Below are 19,732 nucleotides of genomic sequence, written 5' to 3'. Positions count from 1 at the left end.
GAACAAAATACCAGAAACACTGATATGAACTCTATAAAGTAGATCTCCTCATTGTAGACATACGTCAGCAGAACATTGTGGTCTCACCACCCGATAGGGAAATGACTGCTCCCTGTAAATAATTTCCCGGACTCATGCCTGGAAATTGTCGCTCTGGTGCTATGTGTTTCTTTGTCTGGGATCCCAAGAGTCTCCATCTTAGGATCGTTGGGGCAGTGTCTTCCAGGAATTGCACTGTTACTGCTTTTGCGGTGGCTCCTGACATTCCTTTGAGCAGACAGAACATGTGTTACTATGTTAACAGATTATCATGTCAATATGTTTTAACCCCCTCAAAAATAAGCAGATTGAAGAAGGTTCTACTACCTACCCAAGTTAAGGTGGGGTCAAACCCCAGTCTTTCTGACTCAGACCCACGCATGTTCTTACCCACAGTGCTAAGCTAACCTCCCACCATTTATCAAGTCTGTAGCATTTTGAAAATGACAGGATTACTTACGATCCATGCACATTTATTCATCTTGTTTTGTCTATTTTTTAACCTTTTAAAAAGATTTATTGCTATTTTGTCTGAAAGCTACTAATTCGAATTGAAAGGAAGTAGGGCTACCGTCAAGAACAATGATCCAAAAATTAAAGAACAGCACCAGTTTGGAACTATAAGAAGGGAGCTGGTTCCCAGGAACAGAGAAGAAGGAACATTTCTTAAGATAGATCTCTGTTACAGCAGAGCTGTGGTGGTGCATGCCTTTAATCCCAGCACTCGGGAGGCAGAAGTAGGTGGATCTTAGTAAGTTCAAAGCAAGCCTGGTCTACAGAGTGAGTTCCAGGACAGCCAGAGCTATACAAAGAGATCCTATCTCAAAAGAGAAGAAGAAGAAGAAGAAGAAGAAGAAGAAGAAGAAGAAGAAAGAGAGAGAGAGAGAGAGAGAGAGAAAGAGAGAGAGAGAGAGAAAGGAGAGAGGGAGGGAAGGAAGGAAGGGGGAAGGAACAAAGGAAGGCAGGTCTCTGTTCTAAATACAACATACAACTATCCTACAGAGCACACTCAGCAAGAAATCCATCTTTATGTCTTACTGACCAGAACTTGGTCATATGCCCAGTTCCCAAAGAACAATGGTATCCCCTGGATAGTTTAAAACAATCACAGTTTCTCCCCAGGATCTGGTCATTTCTAACCAAACAAATTTGGATTCTCTTAAGAGAATTAGATGGGTGATGACAGCACCACTACTTACCACTAGCCTGCCTCCCCATGATCATGGTACTCTATTTATCATATCCATTTGGTTTGCACACGGAAGATAGGCAAACTCTTCACGAGAGAGGAAGCTTTGGATGACAACAAATTTCTACTAATTGTACCAGTAAAGTTCTTGCCAACAGAAAACAGGAAGTGGGGATCTCCATAGAAAATCTCCTACCATTCACACCCAGAACTTAATACTCAATACATCTCAAAAAAAAAAAGAAAGAAAAGAAAAAGAAAAAAAGAAAAGAAAAAGAATAAAGTCACCAGTTATACTTTCCTGAAGATTCCATGGACTTGGAAACAAAGAAGTAGGGGAATTCCCGCACATAGACCTCCAACTCCAACCATTCTGCCTTGAACAACCTTTCAGATCTGTTCTGCTGACTCAACACACCCTTTACACACCCGCCACAAAAATTGCCCTGATTAATCTGCCCTTGCCATCAGCTTACTCTGTCCACTCATCTAAGCAAAGGCCCAAGAGCACTTTGTGGATCTGTAACCAACTCTTCCCTCAAGCAAAGTAGCTAAAATTATCATCCAATACCATAGACGTCAATAAGTAGGAGAGCCAGAGAAGGAAGTGGATATTAAAGTAGCAGTCCCTGATAGAGAATACTGAAAGAGGCACTATGGTTGTACATATGGATATGAGGGTTACCTACTAAGACTAGCTGAACAGACCCAATGCCTTAAACCTTAGGAGACTTTGCTAAAATGAAATCAATTCTGTGGGCTTCTGTCTGATAAGGACAGCCAATTGCTGGCATTATTCTAGAATCTGCTGTTTTTGGAGGCTTGCTATGCTGCCTTTGTCTCCAGTGAGATCTGGCTAGGACAAGCAGTGAATAAAATAAATGAAGCACTCAGGAGCATGGTGTGCTGAGAGCTTGGTGTGCTGAGAGCTGACATGGAAGCAACTCACAAAGGGTGAGCACTTGCTGCCCTCCCAAGCCAGGGGCTGTGGTTGAATGGCATCCCTGGGAACACTGACTGGGAAGTTTTGAAAGTGAGCTCTCACAGGCATCCCTCCTGCTGCTTTCCCCTGGAGTGCTTGCAACTTGCGTTTCTGCTGTGTGTTGTTATATGAAACACACACACACACACACACTGACACACACACAGAGAGACTGACACACAGACACACACACACACACAGACACACACACACTGACACACACACACTAACACTGACACACACACACTAACACTGACACACACACAGACAGACTGACACACAGACACACACACACACACTGACACACACACACTGACACACACATTGACACTGACACACACAGACTGACACACAGACACACACACACAGACACACACACACACTGACACATACACACACTGACACACACAGACTGACACACAGACACACACACACACACTGACACACACACACTGACACAGAGACACACACACACAGACTGACACACACACACTCGCACACACAGACACACAGACACACACACACAGAGACTGACACACAGACACTCACACACATACTGACACACACACACACTGACACTGACACACACACACTCACACACACACAGACACACACACAGAGAGACTGACACACAGACACTCACACACACACACTCACACACACACACACACACCAAAAATACTGCAACTTAAATAATTGACAGTTTCTCCCGCCTCTGGGTTCATGGTTGGCTGCTTCAACCATGCCATTCACCCTCACGCCCTCCTTGCCACAGTCCTTCTTCCCATCTGATATCTCCAGATCTGCCTCTTTCCTGTGACCTCTCTCCAGCATGATAACCTAGACTTCATGGTAGCATGGTAACTGGGCGTCAGCCTGACTGTTCTAGCAGGCCAATGTACAACTGTGTACTCAGCCTGTACTTATGTCTTGTCCGCTAATGTCCATTAGCCCCAAAAAGGTCATGCAGCCCATATAGTGGAGACAACAAGAGACTCACTGGGGTCCCACTATACTTGTCCATCGTAGCCTTCCAGCAATAATTGCTTTACTTAGTCTTCTGAGGAGCAAAACATGAAATCCTGCAGCTTAAAGACTCCAAGTCAGTAGAAGTCTGTAACTGACAAGGAACACTGATTTATATTAAAATTTATCTTAGCTGCAAGGCATGGTGGTGCACACCTTTAAACCCAGCACCCACAAGGCAGAGACAGATGGATCTCTGTAAGTTCCAGGCCAGGGTAATCTAATATCCAGTTACAGGCCAATTTGGGCTACATGAGGACCAATTTGAAACAATTAACAAAACACTTGCATTCAAATCCTGGCTGTGAATTTTCAGAGCATGTGAGGCCATTTCTTTGGACTTTGGTTTTCTGATTCATAAAGCAGGAACACTAAAAATCTCAGAATGTTATCCAGTTGCATAACCCTGGTGAAAGAACATGGCACAAAGCCTAATGCATACCATGTGTTCAACATGCACCATGAGAAGCTTAAAGAACAGAACAACTTTTGCCTGGACAAGGAAAATTACCCAGACCTTCTTAACACCTGCTCATGGTTTTCATTAGCCATTAAGGCTTGTAGTTGTTGTTTGTTTGGGGGTGGTTTTTATTTGTTTGTCTCTTATTTTAGTATCTGCCTTCATAAGATTTCAGGAACAGAAAATTAAAAGAACAGCATCAGCGTGTGTGCCCGAAATCCCAGACCTTGGGAGGCAACTATGGTAAGATCTGGAATCCAAGGTCATCTTCAGCTGTGTAGCAAGTTGAAGGCAGTAGCCTGGGCTACATAAGAACCTGTCTTGTGTTGTTCGAGTGCTTTGAATGTCTTATGACATGCCACAGTGCCAGGAAAACAAACACCAAACACTGTGTCTTGTTTGCAGATCCTAGCTGTGAGCACGAAACGAGGGAAGTGAAGAGTGGCTGTGGAGCAGAAGATGCCCTAGAGAGAACAGTAGGACTCAGGTGCTGTGAAGGGGGACATTGGCAAAGGGGGAGGGGGCTTTAGCTGAGGATGGGGAAGGAAGGCAATAAGGAAGGAGGGAAGGAAGGAAGGAGGGACAAACAACCCTAAGGTTTTTTGAGAGCGCCATAGGGAAACATTAGTGTGTGTGTGTGTGTGTGTGTGTGTGTGTGTGTGTGTGTGTGTTAATTAAAGAAAAAGAAGTCATGAATTTGAAGGGAATAAGAGAGGACTTGAAGAGTAGAAATGACATAAATATAGTACTTATGTATGATACTCAAAAAATTAAAATTTAAAAAATGAATTTGCATTTCCAAACTATTCCTAAAAGGGGCTGTAGAAGATCTTGCTCTGCTCTGATTTATTGAAAACAAGACCCAGCAAAAGGAGTACACTCTGGTTGGGCACCTTGGATCCCAGAGCAGAGTCTGGGAGCCAGGTCTTCTGGAAATGTTCCTTGCCCTTTCCACAGGATTAATTAGGCCCCAGAAGGGCTCTGTGACAAACAGGAAACACAAAGTCCCTTTATCAGAGAAGAAACAAAACAACAAAGCCAGGAAGCGGCTTGAAAGTAGCATTAGTAGAAACTTCAGCCCCCTCCCACCAACCTCCCCTCAGTCTTCCTCCAAGCCCACTACACACATACACACATGCACACTACACACATACACACATGCACACGCACCCTCACAGCCACTAACTGCTTAGAACGGATGACATCAGCTTTCCACTGTGAGGAGGGCACGTCTCCTCCCTCCACTTTCCTCTAGACAGCGCCCTAATTTGTCTCCACTTTGCCATATAGCTCAGGACACAAGCTTTTGAAATTAATGATGCTTTCCAATGAGTGGTAGCTCTTTCTCTGATCAGATGTTATTTCTTGCTCCTCACAATCTCACCATGAAGACTGCAGAGAAATAATCAGCAAATCCCCAAAATGCACTGCTTCCAGCCACCAAGCAAATGGCAAGCCTGGCAGTCAACATCTATGTAAAGGAAGCAAACCACACGCCCTTCGATGGGCAGATCAGAATGTGGAACTGTGGGTGTGGAATCAGTTTTTTTAAACCTTCCTAATTGTCATTGGTGGTGGGTTGGTTGTGTAGTTGATGTTGTTTCCATTGAGATAAGATTCACATAATTAATCATTTCTACATGTGCAATTATTCATGTTTTTATGATGTGTAGCCATCAGCTTCCCCATTTTCAAGTTTTTAAACACTCATAAAAACATCCTGTACCTGGCTAGACAGGCTAGTGCATGCCTTTAATCCCAGCACTCAGGAGACAGAGGAAGGCTGATCTCTGTGAGTTCAAGGCCAGCCTGGTCTACAAAGCAAGTTCCAGGACAGCCAGGGCTACACAGAGAAACCCAGTCTTGAAGGAAAGGAAAGGAATACCCAATAAGTAGTGATTCCTCATTCCTCCTGACCTTATCTCCTGACTGCTGGCCACTAAGCTATTTTCTTTCCCTAGGGACTTTTCTAGTCTAGATATTCTGGAGGAGCCAGGGGCCAGGCAATGGCTTAGTCAGTAAAGTGCTCACCTTTGTAAATATGAAAATCTGAGTTCTGACACCAGAACCCATATAATAATGTTAGGCATGTACTTACAGGGAAAGCATGTATTATACATGCATTATATGCTTCTCATCAACCACATAGCATAGAATCTCTACCCGCCCTCTCTCTAGAACCTATAAGAGTAGAACCTCCATGACGCCTTATGGGTCTGAGTTCTCTGCAGTGCACCCACCATGCTGTCTTTCTAAGGTGTTAAGAACTCTCGTAATGAATCTCTCACCCAAAAGGACAGTCTTGGGCCTTACACTGTTGCTGCAAACAACTGTGGCTCAATCCCACTGGGAAGCTTATGTTAGAGTATGCAGTGTGTAACTCAGAGCCAACCTCCACCAAGAAACAAAACAGGCCAGGCAGAGGTAGCTCAGTCCCACTAGGAAATCTTGTGTTAAAATGTGCAGTGTGCAACTCAGAGCCAACCTCAATTAAGAAACAAAACAGGACTCTATCCACAAACTCCCAGACCCTTAAGAATTCTTCCTAGGGATATTAATTCCACAGCATTTCAGGCATAGCATACTTACAAGGCCAGAGAAAAGCTTTAAGCAGAACAGTGCACTTAAGGAAGCAGTCACTGGCATGACCCAGAAACATTTCACCCAAGGTAAAAATGACCTCCAGGGTGAACCAAGGGAATATTGTAGGGAACATTGCCAGCATCCACTATCATTCCCAGAACTCATTCCACTCTGTTTCTGTGTGTTCAACATATTATCTCCACTCTCAGCGTGCCCTGATGACGACTTTACCTATCTAGATGCAAACAGCAGCTTTATTTCACTGGCCAGAACTTATGACGTTAATTCCTGGTTTTGGCAACCTTGGTGACCTGAAGTCCACTAGATCTGAAGTCCTTGCTTACGGATCTACTTTCACCCACAGTGATATAGATGGGTGCCATGAAGATCTGTGTGTATCTGGTGAGGTAGAAAGGGGAGTATCCTCAAGAAAGGTCCTCAGACCCCAAGAAAATACATTCCCTTCCCATCACCAGGCTGAGGTCTCTTCATTGTGGCTCCTTCAAATCCCAAACAATGCCCAACTGGCACTGCACCCAAATTCTCATTGAGCACAAGACACCAAGTTCAATGCTGTGTACCCTGCGTGCTGCTATCCTGTGGGGGAGTCTCTGGGGCAGATAATATCAATTTGTTTTGCTGTATTTACAATGGAAAAAAACCAAATAGAAAAAAAAAACCCAGAGGCTTCCAGAGGTGATCAATGGTCTGCTTTCCTCCTTCTCCCCAGTGGTTTAGATATCCCCCAAAGGACCTATTTATGCCCTCACTGGTCCCATATTAAATATATGTATGGAAGCTGAGAGCTGGAGATGCACACTGCTGTCTCAGACAGCTAGGAACAACATCACCAAGACCTAAATGGAGTAGAGAGTTAAATCCAATGGAATAGAGAGTTAAGCCCACACCCTTTTCTCTAACACGTGAAAAAAAGTCAGTGCAAAGCTAGCTGGGAAGACTATTTCCATTAAATCAAGACACTAAAGGTTAGGAAGTTCCTAGGGAATTAAGAAAGGCCCGGTCCTCCTGAACATACAGGGTGAAATAAACCTAACAGTTGAATAGGGTATATTTTACTAACAACTGAAACAGACCTGTTTGCGTGTAACTGATTTCTTAATGCCTTGATATATCTGCCTACCACAAACCCCTTTGCACAACAGGCCAGATAATGTTGCTGCTCTGACTTTATCTGAGGTGAGTAAGATGTGGAACAAGACACAAGGCAGAAAACAAAAACAAACAAAGCCTTTACATATCAGCTCTAATCTCTGGAACATTTCCCAGGGGCTGGGGATTCAAGAACTCAAAACTTGTTATGTTTACCTATCAGAGGAGCAAGTTCTAAAATGTTCTGTGGCATAGGAGGAGGTGATCTCCAGTAAGAAGACTGTGTTGCACAAAGGAGCAGGATAATTTTAGCAAGATCACCTGCAGGTGATGACCCCAATGAGCCACTCTCTGGAGAAGATACCACCGTCTTTTTCCTGGGAGACATTCTTTCTGCTCCTAGAAGATACAGGAGCTCTCTTAAAAATCATTTTCCTCACCCAAGAAGCTTCTAGAGTTAGCAGTTGCTACAGTTTCAGGTTACACCCCATCAACACTCCTATGAAAAGAACCAGGAAACAGAAATAGTCAAGAGTCTGTCCAGCCATCCAAGGATATCACCGAAAGGTTGATGGGCATTTACTATGTGTGCTAAATTATACAACTGTGAAGGTTTCTGCCATTGTGTCTGATACAAATAGGTACAAAGTGAATGTCTGTTCACTTCCCTTAGTATCTCTTGAAACACTCTCTTAGAACTGACAAATTTCTCAGATCTTTTCCAAGCCCAACTTGGAATGAGACAGAATAAAAGCAATTAAATATACTAATCCTGTGAATATGAAAAAAACAGCTATTACTAGCCAGTTTGTATACAGTTAGGCCACAGGGTAGCACAGGGGTTAAGAGCACGGGTTTTGAAATCTGAGTCAGAATTCTGATTCTAATTCTTGCCAATAAATTCCTGTTTTTCCAGTATACTCAGAATTGAGTTCAATCTTTGTCCATACTGTGAAACCTCATTTCCTGCCTGTGATAGCCCTTCTATAAAGTCTGCTTTAATATTATTTAACAAGTATCATAAATATTTTTCTTCAGTGTGTAATATATTGCATATGGATGTTCTCTTTTTTATGAAAAACAAAATCCACTTGTTTATTATTATTTAGAAGGCACATGTAGCAATATATTGGAGGAAAGAGAAAATGCAAAATAAGTGCATACAAATTCATCTGCAAAGAATCAGTTTTACTTCTAAATAATATCTATATGAGCTTTAAAAATTGTGCATTTCTTCTCCCTCTATCCATGACTGGAGTCGTGGATAAAGATATGTGGAAACATGTCTCTTACTCCTCAGAAATCCTTCCTCCCCACATGTACAGTGGGCATGGCCTTCTTACACAGTTTCTACAGGTATGTTCTTGGATTATGTCACAGTCTCTTTTCTCTGAGTCCATCTCTGATGACAAGTAAGGATACATACTTGTGAAGGAAGATTTGCCCTTAGTTCTTGACTTTTTCTTTAATTTTTTTCTGATTCTTGATTGAGAGTCCCAGCTCTTCCATGATAGTGTTGAAAAAGAGACACTGCATGGCCAGGAGTTGGTGTTGCACGCCTTTAATCCCAGCACTCCAGAGGCAGAGGCAGGCAGATCTCTGTAAATTCAAGACCAGCCTGATCTACAGAGCTAGTTCCAGCACAGGCTCCAAAGCAATACAGAGAAACCCTGTCTCAAAAAAACAAAAAAGAAGAAGAAAAGAAAAAAGAGATACTGCTCAATGTCATTGTTCTTCCATGATTTGTATATAAATCCTCCAATGGCTACAAACACAAAAAGGAGAGTCCCACAGCCAGAACAATGAAGACAGCCCCAATACATTCCAGTCCCAGAGCACTGGCTTCTTTTCTGTCTTCTTCTGGACAGCCATTTCCCCGCCACCATCTCTTTCATCATATGCAGCTTCCCTTCTTCTTGTAGCTGAAGATTGGCAATTGTAATTTTTATCCCGGTACAGAGAGCCTATTGGGGTCCCCACTCCATGACCTTAGGAGTCTATGAGGCCCCTAATCTGAGTGAGGTTGCAATTCCTCTGAATCATATACTCAGTGCTGGCGGACTCTATCAGTGTAGCCAGTGTTGAGCACTCTTTGGATCCCCTCATCCCTGTTTTTAACCAGTACGCTCTGTGCTCATAAAAGCCTACAGTTTCTCATAGGTGGATATCTTTGATTTCAGAGGAGGGGCTGGACCTGTTACTCCTTTGGCAGTCTATGTGGCATCTTGCACATGGATATACTAAGTGACATGGAAAGTAATAAAACATAGCTCTTGGTCTGTTATGCATAGCATATTTAGGAAGTTTCTGTCGCAAAGAAATATCTGCATGGGAAATGTAAAAAAAGGAATAAAAAATTTCCATCTGTAAAGAAATTTGCAAAGGGATATCTGGCATAAATCCTCCTCAGTCTGCATTTTCCTAACATCAGAGTGCAGGATTTGACACCATGTCCTGTATCTCCTCTGCTGCACAGTCATGTCCATCCATTCTAACTTTGTAGCGCCACTTAAGTGACAATATGAGAATACTTCCCATGTTCCAGGCCAGCTACATTGCCAGTCAATCCACAAAATTCCTAGGTACCACCATTGGGAGATAGTGATGCCACTAGAATTGATCAACTTTCTCTCTGAGAACAGTGGGGAGAACATTGGGGCTCCCTAAAATATCCTCATAGATGCCACTTAGGTTTGGCTTTAAACTGGAAGCCAGGTCACTATTCTATCAAGAATCACTGATTCATGACAAATAAATCACCAAAACTCAAAGTTAAAAAGTAAGAATGAGCCAGGCCTGGTGGCACATGCCTTTAGACCCAGCACTTGGGAACATGAGAGGTCAGGATTGGGATGATTGAGTTGGGGGAGGGATGGAGTGGGAGAGCAATAAAAGAGATATCTTGATAGAGGGAGCCATTATGGGGTTACAAACCTGGTGCCAGGGAAATTCCCGGGAATCCACAAGGATGACCCCAGCTAAGACTAAGCAAGAGTGGAGAGGGTGCCTGAACTGGCCTTCTCCTATAATCAGATTGGTGACTACCCTAATTGTCATTATAGAATCTTTGCCCAGTAACTGATGGAAGCAGATACAGAGATCCACAGCCAAGCACTGGACTAAACTCAGGAAGTCCACTTGAAGAGAGAGGAGGGATTATGTGATGGGGGGGGGGTGTCAAAATCATGAAGGAATCTCACAGAGACAGCTGACCCAAGCTCATGGAAGCTCACACTCTAGACTGACAGCTAAAGAGACTGCATGGGACTAACCTAGGCCCTCTGCATGTGGGTGACAGTTATATAGCTTGGTCTCTTGTGGGCCCCCTAGCAGTGGGACCAGGACCTGTCTCTAAGGCATGAGCTGGCTCTTTGGAACCTATTCCCTATGGCAGGATGCCTTTCTCAGCCTTGATGTGAGGGGATGGGGTGGGGTGGGGGGTTGATATGCTAAGACTTTGTTGACTTCCATGGGAGGCTTTGCCCTTTCTGAGGAGTGAATGGGGAGTAGGAAGGAGGGGGGAACAGGAAGAGAGGAGGGAGGGGAAACTGAAGTTGGTATTTAAAAGAAATTTTAAAAATGTAATTAAAAATCAGTGGTTAAGAGTACAGGCAGCTGCTCTTCCAGAGGACCTGAGTTCAATTCCCAGCAATCACACAGTGGCTCATACCCATCCGTAATGCGGTCTGGGGCCCTCTTCAGGCCTGTAGACATACATGCAGACAGAACACTATACATAATTTTAAAAAATTTAAAAAAAACAAAATTCTATTTTAAAGAAATACATAGATGTATTTACAGATAAACTAGTGTAGTGTATTGGCAGAACTTTGTTTTAAAAGACTATAGCCAAAAGGAAAAAAAAAAAACTATACTAGCTACTTTTCTCTTTTTACCACCAGCTGGGGGCCAAGTAGCCAAACACATGAGTCCTTCAAGGACATTTTACATTTAAGACATACGATTCTGCCTCTGGCCCCCATAGACTCATAACCACCTCAAAATGCAAAATCTATTCAGTTCAATTTCAAAAGCTCCAATAGTCTTGCAATTTCTGCCCCAGTTCAGAAGTTCAAAGTGTCTTCTAAACTGTAAAATAATCTTTTGAATGTGCATCCCTTTAAAATTAAAAAAAAAATACATACTTCCAACATGCAAAACAATGTAAGTAAGTACCAATTCCAAAAGGGAGGAACAGAGGCAAGCAAGAAAGATCAGACCAAAGTATAACTAAAGCCTAGGAGGCTAAGCATCAAACCCAGAAGCTCCTTGTCCAGGGTCCAGTAGCATCATCTACAACAGTGCTTCTCAAGCTTCCTAATGCCATGACCCCTTAATACTGTTCCTCAGGTTGTGGTGATCCCCAACAAAGAATTATTTTGTTACTACTTCATAACTGTAATTTTGCTACTGTTATGAATCATAATGTAAATAACTGATGTGCAGGATGGTCTTGGGTGACCCTGTGAAAGAGGTTGCGACCCACAGGTTGAGAACCACTGATCTAGCCTCTAACATAACTTACTATCATCATTCATCTAGTTCTGGTGTCTGCAAAAATAAAAATCCTCTCTCTTGGGCCAAATCCACTTGGTGTCTGTAGCTTTCCTTGGCAGACACACCACATTCCTGGCATGTGCAACATCCTGCAGGCTCCACTGCAACTTACACCTCACTCTCAGGACCTTCTTTTGGGGGTGTCACTATGCCACACACTGCCTAGCCTCTGCTGCTTTCTGGAACCTTGTCACAAGTCTCCAAGATCTCCTCCTACTGATATCCTGCATATGTGCAAAAACAGTACCAACTGGACAATACCAGGTCCAGCTCAAGATGACTGAACCCCTTCCATCTTGGCTGCAGTAGCCTCTGAGCATCTAACTGGCCAAAACTGAGAGGAGGCTTCCCCTGGGCAGACCTGTTGAAGCAAAGAACCCAGAGGCCTCTATCTTCTTTGGCACTCTCTGCTCATGGACCTGTCATTTCAAATGAAGAACTCTGATAAGGTAGAGCCTACAACAGGAGGGGTCTGACTCCCAGCTCGGGCGCCCTTCCTGGTCTCTCAGCACCTGGCTTACCTTTAATAAGAGGGGATCTCTTTAACAACTGCATCTGATTAAACAGTCTTCACCTTTAACCTATCTCAATTCTCTTCCTCATCAAGCTGTACATTTTTCACATCTTTCTGCTCGGCTTTCTGATCTTTCTCTCACTGTAGATCTGGATAAAATCAGTGAGCAATAGCCATGCCACGCCCTTAACATTGTACTGTCTTGAAATTCCCTCAATAAAATTACTCTATCACTTTTCAATTCAGCCTCTTGCAAATTTTTTATAGCATGAGCAAAATGTAGCCACCTTCTGCAACCCCATTTTGATTTCCTTCTGAAACTCCAAGAGCACAATCATTTCTTCCCATATTTCTATCTGCATTTTTGTTTTGGGAACTTCTCCAAGAATAGTCCATTAAGCTCCATTTACTATTCTAGGGTTTGCCTTGCCTGCTGCTCCAAACTCTTCCATAGTCCTTTGACAAGTCAGTTCTAGAGCTAAGAACTTCATTGAAGTCATGACCCCAATTTTCTATATTAGTTACTTTTCTGGCTGGTGTGATTAAATACCTAAGAAGATGCAATTCAAGGGAGGAAAGACTTCTTTTGTCTCACAATTTTGAGAAGGTGTGGTCCATCTCAGTGAGGAAAGCAGCAGTTGTGTCCATAGGAACAGGAGTATGGGGTTACTTGCTTAAATCTTGGTACATTAGGAAGCAGATAACTCAGGCTACACTCAGAGCCAGCCTGTAATCATAAATACTGCCCGTATGGCCCCAAATTTGTCATCTAGACCACATGTTCAAAAGGTCTCATGCATTCCCAAGCACCAGCTCGGGACCAAAGAATCAAGCACATAAGCCTGTGGGGAACATTTAGTATCCAAACCATAGCAGAAAGAAAGATAGCCTGAGAGAAATAGGAAGAGAGGGAAAAGGAAAAGAGCATAAAGGGAATACAGCATAATGTTACTAATTGCTGAATTAGAATAGAATGTTCTCTCCAGCTTTGTGATTATTTGATTTCTCATTAAAACAGCCATTGAAAGGACTTTTTAAAAAAGTAAACATATGGGAGTTGGTCAAATAAATACTAAATAATCTTCAGGCTCATTTCATTCATGTGCACTTCCTTTTACCTACAAACAAGCTACTGAAGGTCTACCTGGCCAGAGATCTCCCAAGACCAGCTATGATAACTTCTTTTGCTTTGGAAAATCCTGGACTGTCTTCACCTTTCTGAGTCTAGATCTAATACAGCTTTCAGCCTGAAAGAAAAAAGAATAGAACTCCTCTGCAGATCCTAGCTTTGCCAACTTGAACACAGTAGTTTGCATTTGCATCTGTATTGGTTAGGCTTGTACAAGTCTCACTCATGCATTGGCCAGGCCTAGAATGACACTCCATAACTCCCAAGACTTTCTTGTAACTCTGCAATATCCACCAGTAACCTATCACTTGAATCCACTTTGGCTTAGAATGTAGCTTTAGTGTGGGGTCCCATCATGGCTCTGTAGTTACAGCAAGGCAGAAATCTGTAATCTTAACCCTTGCCACCTGGAAGCAGATGGATTAGGAATTCAAGGTCATTCTTAGCTCTTAGATACATAGTGAGTTCAGGGCCAGCCTGGATTCCATATGACCCCGACTCAAAACAAGAAAAAAGAAAAGAAATTAAATGAAAAATAAAGCCATTTTTAGCTGAGCAACAATGAAAGAGGATCAAAACTGGGGGCAACCAGTCATTACTGCCTCTGCCCAAGCAAGAAAGGATTTTCATTATCTTCTGTGTATACTCACTTTCTGGGACCACTTAGAATAAATTGGTAGCTCAAAAGAAAAATTACTTTCCAGGGCTTCGTACAAAAAGTGTTACTTTAATGTCACTTTTATTGTTTTTGCTGATGCCCTTTAGCGGAGGCTTTCTGGACATCAAAATGTGGGTATACGTGGGTATACACCCCTCTGCAAGTACATTATCTAACCTCGTTCCCATGTAACCCTGAAGTGCACATCATCATTCCACTTTACAGCTTAGAAACATTAAAAATCGCACCACTGATAAGAGAAAGAGTAAGAAATAGAAGCCAGAACCCCATTCAACCCCTTTAAATTCCTTCCTAGGCCCCCTTTTCTCTAGCATTCTGTCCAAGCTAAGCCCCTCCTCCTGATCCTCCCATACCTTTTTGTTCCAAAGCATCAACTTTCCTCCAAGTGCCAGGAGCTCAGGTCTGGAAGAGCTATCACTCCAAAGAGAGTTGCACGTGCAGGGATAGCTCTTTGGAAATAAACTATAAGTGTGTCTCCATGGTTCTGTAGAAAATCATAACTGTTCTCAGACACAAGTGGCTTCAGTCAGTTGCTGGAAAGGAGGAGATCATTTTCTCCAGGGCTACTCACCATGACCAAGCATATGGCCATTATCAGGAGACACTCTCCAGGCAGCTCAACCATAGAGTCACTGAGAAGTTCCAATGACATCAGCAATGAGCCAGCACAACCCATGAATTCCTTCAGCAAGTCAAAGGCCCCTCCCTGGCTTCTTGTCTGTAAAGTAAGAAATTACTACAAGCTGTTGTTAACTGCCTTCAACTCATCACGGTCTTCTCTTTACTCCAAAAACCACAGATCCAGTGTGTTATACTTGGTCCTGGTTGTCAACCTAACTGTACTAAAACATGTCTCAGACTGATGGGTCACAGTTCTGTGTGTCTGTGAGGACATGGCAGGAAAGATTTATCCATGGGCCAAAAGGGGAGTAGAGATCCCCTCTGAATGTGGGTGTCTCTTCCACCAGGCTGATAGACCGATAAAAAGAAATAGGAGGGAAGGAGCATGAGCAGCACTTTTCTCAGTGAGTGTGTCTGTCACTGTGCCATCATTCAGTGATGTCAAACACTAGCTTCTTCAGTCTTACACCACGCTTTCAGTATTGGCAACTCTCTGGGAACCTCCAGGTCTACAGTGAGTACTGAAGTATGAGTATTGAAGAATTCGCCTTCTTGGACTAAGCAATTATCTGGCTCTTTGTCTCACTAGCATATAGACAGCCATTGGTAGATTACCCAGTTCCTATTGTGTAAACAAACCTGATAAATGCCTTTTAATAATATATTCATATGGTCTATTGGTTCTGTGACGGGGGATAAGCCTGAACACATGGTATATTCTTACTCAGGCCCTAGTTACTAGGCTATCAGAAGCCAGGTTTCCCTGGGTAAGGTGTTCTTCTCTCAGGACTTAACATCTACTTTCCCAGGTATCAAGTGTACAGAAGCAAGTTTGGGTCTCTTGGGGCTTTCTTCACAGTGGGAGTCCCCTTCTGTTTCTACAATCACTGCCTTGATGATGTGAACAGTCATTCTAGGTCTATAAGATACCTGAAGCAAACTATTCTGTATTGTTGAGTGTATCACTTCTTCCCCAGCCCTTCCTCACTCTGTTGGTGACAGGCTGCCTCTTGCCTGACTCAGTGTTCTCTGCTAATTAAATATCACACTTCCAACTGCAATTACCAAGAGAAACTCTCCAGGCAATTCTGTAGAAGAATAAATAAGGTCCTTCCAGTTTCTCACTGCCCTCATGAGATGCTGACCGTGAAGCTAGTTAAAACCAATGACAAATCACAGGGTTTTTTAAAGGGAGCATTAATGAGCCTGTGAAATCTAGATTGGCCTTGGACTCATTATGCATCTCAGCTGGTCTAAACTCTGATGATACTCCTACTACAATGAGTATGACAGAAATGAAGATATTCTAAAGAGACACTCATGTCTCTCAACCAGACTATTAGAACAATGGACCCCACACACACACAAATGGGAATTTCCATGGGAATCTCATGCTGGAAGAAGGGTACCAGCCAGAGAGGGAACTTGTCTCCATGAAAGACATTCACTCATTTTTAGCAACTTAGCAGACTACCTCATAGTAGTCTATGAGGATCACAACTTGTATAAGACTGGAGAACAAAGCTAAGACGAAGTCCAAGAAGTAACAAGGGCTATTGTTGCTTTCCACTAACTGGTGATAAAGCCCTCTTGCTGAAGACAACATTTAAATATCTCATCAGACATAGAGTCATGGAGCTGGTGTCTAATTAGAGGCTTCACTCCTTCTTACTAACAATCATGGTACTAAAAAGCATTCTGCATGCTGCCAGAGGCAAAAGATGATCACCAACCCAGCTACAAACCCTGCAAACTATAACAGTGTTCTTATTTATGAGATATGTTGATGCAGTGGTGGTACACATGTTGTAGGAGTAACCAACTACTCTCTGACTGGATTTAAGGCCCACTCCATGAGACAGAAGTCATGCCTGGCACTACTAGGGTGTCTAATAATCTGACAATGGCTAGGCCATAGTCCTAAGGGAAAACCAAATTCTGTTGCTCTGCTAAAGAGACAGCAATAAAACGACCCCTAAAGACATTCTGTTATACCTATGGATCAGTGCCTTGCTTACCCAATGTCAGAGAAGCTTCTTCTTGCTGTGGGTAGGAACTAACACAGAGATCCACAACTGGACAAGATACAAAGATTAAGAGACTTTGGAGCACTCAGTCCTACATAGGATCAAACCTCTTTATCAAACCCCTCCCCTTGGTGATTGAGGATCTATACAGAAAAAGAGATTCAGATTTTTTAAGTAAAAACAATCTTATTTTATATATCTATCCCAGTTCCCTCTCCCTCCTGTCCTCCCATGCCCTTCCCCCATCCACCCCTCAGAGAGGGTGAGGCCTCCCATGGGAAACCATCAAATTCTGTCACATAATTTAGAGCAGGACCAAGGCCCTCCACCCTGTATCTAGGCTGAGCGCAGTATCCCTCCATAGGGGGATGGGCTCCAAAAACTTAGTTCGTGTACTAGGGATAAGTACTGGATCCACTGCTAGTAACCCCATATGCTGCCCAAGCCCCCTAACCGACATTCAAGGGGCCAAGTGAATGATATACTGTTTAACATTGTGACATTAACATGAGATCTTGGGAACAAATAAGAAAAGAAAGGTTATTGTTTAACAACAATGTGTTTGTATATCAAATTGACAAGAGGGAACTACAAAGCCAGGAAGGGGAGGGGTTTAGTCCAAGAGTCTGGACTCACATCACACCCGGTGCAGGCTGGGGTGGTTTTTGTCTTTGTCTTGTTTTTTAATCACATAGTCAAATTTATTTCAGGGCCTGTGAAAACATTCAGACTAATCAAAATGGTACTATACTTTTCTATAATACATGGACAATATGGTTTTTGAAGTCTAGACAATTAACGAGTCCCTAAACTCACACACCATGTGTTTCCTACAAGATGTAGGAAGTTTCATACATTTAGTGAAAACATAATTAGCAGCCAGCTATACCGCTGAATAAACACAAATCAATTTCTCTACTTTCCATGTTTTTAAAGTTGCTTTATAAACACATCGATATTTAAGGTTTCTTCGAAATATGGAATTTTCAACATCAAAAAGGTTAGGAATGCAACTCAGAGGTGGAGCACTTACCTAACAGTTATGAGGTGGAGTTCCATCCCCCACCACACCCCACATGTACATGCGCACACACACACACACACATGCACACACACGCACACACACGCGTGCGCACACACACACACACACACACACACACACACACACACACACACACACGCTCTCCATATTCTCCATCCTTTAATGTCTGCCCTCTCACTAGGCAGTATCTCCTCACCAGCAAAACTGCTGCTGTACAGTGAACAACGATGCTGATGGAACTGGGGGCTGGGGGCACACACCCTTAATCCCAGCAGAGGCAGGCCTGTACCAGCCTGGTCTACAGAGTAAGTTCCAGGACAGCCAAGGCTGCACAGAGAAACCCTGTCTCAAAAAAGAAAAGAAAAGAAAAGACAAAGCAAAATTTGCTGATATGTAATAGATATGTAATCCAATTTCAGAGGATCTAATTTTAATTTTCTGCCAATATAAATAAAAGTACTCAAGTAGCCAAAAGGAAGGTATAAAGATATCTAACTAACACTTTCTACATTAGGAAGCTATGGGACTTCTTAGAGGGGCATTGAATTTTATATTTAAGTGGCTGTACAAACAGGGCTACACAGGCTTGCATTTGTTTTGAGAACAAAGGATCACATCAAAAACCAAAGCCTTCTACCTTATCATGTGATTATTAAATAGTTTTCCTATGTAATAGGAAAGTAGTGGAACACTCCTCTAATTCCAGCAGACAGGTCGATCTCTGAGTTCCGGAGCTTCCAGGGCTACATAATGAAACTGTGTCTGGGGGGAGGGGGGGAGGCGAGTAAGAAAATGATGGTGTGCAAAGGGACAACTGTAATCACTTCAATCCCAAACCTGCAGATGAAGCTTCTTGTTTTGTTTTTCCTAAAACTGCAGTGCGGACCCGCACGTGGCCACTGTTCACACAGTGATGAGCACAATGGCATACGCATGTTGTAGGGTATTCCCACTGGGAATAGCATCAATCACTTAAATGGGGGGGGGGGGAAATGAACCCAAATTGGGAAAATGCTAAAGAGCAAAGGGAGCTTTAACAACACAAAAGCAAGGCGTTGAGGGGCTTTAAAGAGGAAGTGGGATCTAGCTCTGTTGTAGCTCTGGCCAGTATGTGAGGCCCAGGATTCAATCTTTAGTACTGCGTGTGCAGAAAACGAACCAAACCCCGATGGGGGACACTCTAAGACAGGTCCAACTGAGGGATCTCTAAACAGAAAGGAAACTGTAACTCGAAGCTCACAAACATTTTCACGTCTATAAAATTACATAATACACAAAACAATACAAATACAGAATGGATTTTCCTCCTAGGGCGAGTTCCATGTGATGGTTTCTCATGAAAACCATCTGTGTTCCACAGAGCATGCTCACAGCACACAGGGAATTTCAGTCCTCACTTCCCTCCAGCGACTCTCTCATCCACCTACGCTCACGTGGATTTCTTTCCATTTTAAGACACTGACTTTCTAATCAACATTTCATAAAAGAATCTTGATTTCTGAATGGATCCATTAGTACTATAATATGGTGGATTTAGCAGCTGAAGCTTAACAGGATAACTGCATCGTACTGTCAAACTAAATCCCAGCTACAGGAAAATGTATGAGTTAAACTACAACTAAGATGTCATGTGCAGTGAAATACTACAGTGGATGAATAAATAAGGTACCTTTCATCCTCCATGGCCATTCATAATTTTGCCTTTAGAAACTTGGAAGAAATTTGTATCATTGGGTTTCAAATCCAGACTTTGTTGTTTTGGATTGTTTTTTCT

Source organism: Phodopus roborovskii, unplaced genomic scaffold (genome assembly GCF_943737965.1).
Source record: "Phodopus roborovskii unplaced genomic scaffold, PHOROB, whole genome shotgun sequence".
Classification (NCBI taxonomy): domain Eukaryota; kingdom Metazoa; phylum Chordata; class Mammalia; order Rodentia; family Cricetidae; genus Phodopus; species Phodopus roborovskii.
This window is presented reverse-complemented; position numbering follows the sequence as displayed.